Source organism: Schistocerca americana, unplaced genomic scaffold, assembly GCF_021461395.2.
Source record: "Schistocerca americana isolate TAMUIC-IGC-003095 unplaced genomic scaffold, iqSchAmer2.1 HiC_scaffold_452, whole genome shotgun sequence".
NCBI lineage: Eukaryota > Metazoa > Arthropoda > Insecta > Orthoptera > Acrididae > Schistocerca > Schistocerca americana.
In genome coordinates this window covers 2,501-7,500 of record NW_025726184.1, presented here as the reverse complement: position 1 = coordinate 7,500, position 5,000 = coordinate 2,501, and the positions used below count along the sequence as shown (strand labels likewise).

General features: G+C 53.2%; 1 non-coding gene across 1 annotated transcript in view; it reads left to right on the top strand.

Annotated features, from left to right (window-relative positions):
• The first annotated feature begins 3,361 nt into the window (after positions 1 to 3,361).
• Positions 3,362 to 5,000, top strand: part of LOC124583258 — a 1,910-nt gene continuing 271 nt past the window's right edge. The window contains exon 1 of the ribosomal RNA XR_006974118.1: positions 3,362 to 5,000. This exon is cut by the window's right edge and continues 271 nt beyond it. This is a non-coding gene — a ribosomal RNA (small subunit ribosomal RNA).

Below are 5,000 nucleotides of genomic sequence, written 5' to 3'. Positions count from 1 at the left end.
CCACGTTGCGCCTTAACGTAACCCACGTTGCGCCTTAACGTAACCCACGTTGCGCCTTAACGTAACCCACGTTGCGCCTTAACGTAACCCACGTTGCGCCTTAACGTAACCCACGTTGCGCCTTAACCTAACCCATATTGCGCCTTAACCTAACCCATATTGCGCCTTAACCTAACCCATATTGCGCCTTAACCTAACCCATATTGTACCTTAACCTAACCTATATTGTACCTTAACCTAACCTATATTGTACCTTAACCTAACCTATATTGGGCCTTAACCTAACCTATATTGGGCCTTAACCTAACCTATATTGGGCCTTAACCTAACCTATATTGGGCCTTAACCTAACCTATATTGGGCCTTAACGTAACCCACGTTGCGCCTTAACGTAACCCACGTTGCGCCTTAACGTAACCCACGTTGCGCCTTAACGTAACCCACGTTGCGCCTTAACGTAACCCACGTTGCGCCTTAACCTAACCCATATTGCGCCTTAACCTAACCCATATTGCGCCTTAACCTAACCCATATTGCGCCTTAACCTAACCCATATTGTGCCTTAACCTAACCTATATTGTACCTTAACCTAACCCATATTGTACCTTAACCTAACCTATATTGTACCTTAACCTAACCTATATTGTACCTTAACCTAACCTATATTGTACCTTAACCTAACCCATATTGCGCCTTAACCTAACCCATATTGCGCCTTAACCTAACCCATATTGCGCCTTAACCTAACCCATATTGCGCCTTAACCTAACCCATATTGCGCCTTAACCTAACCCATATTGCGCCTTAACCTAACCCATATTGCGCCTTAACCTAACCCATATTGCGCCTTAACCTAACCCATATTGCGCCTTAACCTAACCCATATTGTACCTTAACCTAACCCATATTGTACCTTAACCTAACCTATATTGTACCTTAACCTAACCTATATTGTACCTTAACCTAACCTATATTGTACCTTAACCTAACCTATATTGGGCCTTAACCTAACCTATATTGGGCCTTAACCTAACCTATATTGGGCCTTAACCTAACCTATATTGGGCCTTAACCTAACCTATATTGGGCCTTAACGTAACCCACGTTGCGCCTTAACGTAACCCACGTTGCGCCTTAACGTAACCCACGTTGCGCCTTAACGTAACCCACGTTGCGCCTTAACGTAACCCACGTTGCGCCTTAACCCAACACACGTTGCGCCTTAACCCAACACACGTTGGGCCTTAACCCAACACACGTTGGGCCTTAACCCAACACACGTTGGGCCTTAACCCAACACACGTTGGGCCTTAACCCAACACACGTTGGGCCTTAACCCAACACACGTTGGGCCTTAACCCAACACACGTTGGGCCTTAACCCAACACACGTTGGGCCTTAACCCAACACACGTTGGGCCTTAACCCAACACACGTTGGGCCTTAACCCAACACACGTTGGGCCTTAACCCAACACACGTTGGGCCTTAACCCAACACACGTTGGGCCTTAACCCAACACACGTTGGGCCTTAACCCAACACACGTTGGGCCTTAACCCAACACACGTTGGGCCTTAACCCAACACACGTTGGGCCTTAACCCAACACACGTTGGGCCTTAACCCAACACACGTTGGGCCTTAACCCAACACACGTTGGGCCTTAACCTGCTCTGTAATTGTCATACGACGCGTTAAATTAGTGTGGTGTTGCCTAACTGCAACCCCCGCAATATAGTTTGCTACTCGCACTGCCTGGTCCCCAGAGTATCGCTTCATGTTAAACACCTTGCAGCTATACACTGTAATGCGGATGGCAGCAGGACGTACATGCTCAATGCCCTTCGCAGTTGTTCATTGGCATTTGCATGGCGAAGCACAGCCTACGTTGTGGTACGGCGTGTGTCAACTGTCCGCTGATGTTGTACGTCCAAATCACACACTGTACTGCACATTGGTCCTCATGTACTGAATGATACATCGTGGTACATGTGTGACCGTACCACGACTGCGCCAACAACGGCGAACCATACGGTCCAAATATTGTGCACTCAGCTACGTGTCGTCTCCCTATAAGAGCTGGATTGCAGTATGGTATGCCGTGGATGGCGATCAGCATGAGCCGTCTGTTGATGTAGTGGCGCGTGTTGTCAGACGTAGTCGTCTCTTCTCACACACCGTGATAGCATGGTGCACTGCGTTCCACATCTGCGACATGCGACAGAGGCCGGTTGACAGTCGTTCGCGCAATGGACATCGCATACGTACGGGGGCCACCTTCCACGTGTTCGCGAAGCGTGCACATGTTGTTGCGTGTATGTGGGCAGACATAGTGTGTCGTGACACCTGACACAGGCATGCAACAATCGTTGAATTTGCAAATGGCGATGGACGTCTACGTTTGCTGGTGACGTTACGCAAATGAACAACTGGTAAACGGTTGTGGTGCGGTTGTTCTCGCTAGAGGTGAATCAGTGATGGCGACGATCGGTTGAGCTACCAACCGGTTGTTTCAGCGATACCCACCATGCCCACGAACGTGAATGGCATGTGGGTGTGAAGCGATACGCGGCGGTGGCTGGGTGGGACCGTCCCCGGCCGGTGAGGGGGGGCCTCCCGGCGTGCTGGCCGCGCGGTGCGTGGGCGCACGCGCTACAGCCGGCTGGTGGGGGCGGCCAGTGGCAGGCGCGCCGGCCGACGGAGGCGGCAGGCGGCGCAGCTGCGCGCCGGCGCACCCTGCACGCGGCGCCGTGCGGCCAAAGTAGGTCCTCGCGGGCCCGGTGCGAAGCGCGGTGGACATCTGCAGTGTGCTGGTCCGATTGAGGACTGTGTGCGCTGAGGATGCGCCGCCGCCCGGCGCTCGGCGCCGCGACGCCGTCTGCTGCTCGGTCGCCTCTGCGGTTCTCGCAGGTGGTTTGTATCGCAGCTGTGCGGACGTGTTGGCGCGTGCGCTGTGCTGGGAGAGTTCGCTTCGGCACCCAAGTGGGGCTTTTGTCCTTCTGTGGCGCTGGCGTTGGAGCTGCCGGCCACCGTAGGTGGCGCGTGTTGTCTCCCGCCGGCAATGCCACGACAGCACGCTCCCGGGCCTCTGTCGGCAGCGGCAAGCTCAGTTGGGAGCACGGGTGGTCGCACCTAAAGCGTCTACTCGCCAAACTCCGGGCGATTGCGCCTCTCTCGAACCCGACCAAGTACTTAGGACGGCGCTGCGCGCCGCCGGGACCTGAGAGGGTTTCGAGGTGTATTGTGCAGGGGAGCTCAGCCTCCTCCTGTTTGCAGAATAATTGAGCGGACGCTTGCGTGTTCGCGCGGGCCCCCGGGACACACTCCCGGGCGGCCGGCTGCTCAGCTCTAGTTGACGCAGCTCCCTGGTTGATCCTGCCAGTAGTCATATGCTTGTCTCAAAGATTAAGCCATGCATGTCTCAGTACAAGCCGCATTAAGGTGAAACCGCGAATGGCTCATTAAATCAGTTATGGTTCCTTAGATCGTACCCACGTTACTTGGATAACTGTGGTAATTCTAGAGCTAATACATGCAAACAGAGTCCCGACCAGAGATGGAAGGGACGCTTTTATTAGATCAAAACCAATCGGTCGGCTCGTCCGGTCCGTTTGCCTTGGTGACTCTGAATAACTTTGGGCTGATCGCACGGTCCTCGTACCGGCGACGCATCTTTCAAATGTCTGCCTTATCAACTGTCGATGGTAGGTTCTGCGCCTACCATGGTTGTAACGGGTAACGGGGAATCAGGGTTCGATTCCGGAGAGGGAGCCTGAGAAACGGCTACCACATCCAAGGAAGGCAGCAGGCGCGCAAATTACCCACTCCCGGCACGGGGAGGTAGTGACGAAAAATAACGATACGGGACTCATCCGAGGCCCCGTAATCGGAATGAGTACACTTTAAATCCTTTAACGAGTATCTATTGGAGGGCAAGTCTGGTGCCAGCAGCCGCGGTAATTCCAGCTCCAATAGCGTATATTAAAGTTGTTGCGGTTAAAAAGCTCGTAGTTGGATTTGTGTCCCACGCTGTTGGTTCACCGCCCGTCGGTGTTTAACTGGCATGTATCGTGGGACGTCCTGCCGGTGGGGCGAGCTGAAGGCGTGCGACGCGCCTCGTGCGTGCTCGTGCGTCCCGAGGCGGACCCCGTTGCAATCCTACCAGGGTGCTCTTGAGTGAGTGTCTCGGTGGGCCGGCACGTTTACTTTGAACAAATTAGAGTGCTTAAAGCAGGCAAGCCCGCCTGAATACTGTGTGCATGGAATAATGGAATAGGACCTCGGTTCTATTTTGTTGGTTTTCGGAACCCGAGGTAATGATTAATAGGGACAGGCGGGGGCATTCGTATTGCGACGTTAGAGGTGAAATTCTTGGATCGTCGCAAGACGAACAGAAGCGAAAGCATTTGCCAAGTATGTTTTCATTAATCAAGAACGAAAGTTAGAGGTTCGAAGGCGATCAGATACCGCCCTAGTTCTAACCATAAACGATGCCAGCCAGCGATCCGCCGCAGTTCCTCCGATGACTCGGCGGGCAGCCTCCGGGAAACCAAAGCTTTTGGGTTCCGGGGGAAGTATGGTTGCAAAGCTGAAACTTAAAGGAATTGACGGAAGGGCACCACCAGGAGTGGAGCCTGCGGCTTAATTTGACTCAACACGGGAAACCTCACCAGGCCCGGACACCGGAAGGATTGACAGATTGATAGCTCTTTCTTGATTCGGTGGGTGGTGGTGCATGGCCGTTCTTAGTTGGTGGAGCGATTTGTCTGGTTAATTCCGATAACGAACGAGACTCTAGCCTGCTAACTAGTCGCGTGACATCCTTCGTGCTGTCAGCGATTACTTTTCTTCTTAGAGGGACAGGCGGCTTCTAGCCGCACGAGATTGAGCAATAACAGGTCTGTGATGCCCTTAGATGTTCTGGGCCGCACGCGCGCTACACTGAAGGAATCAGCGTGTCTTCCTAGGCCGAAAGGTCGGGGTAACCCGCTGAACCTCCTT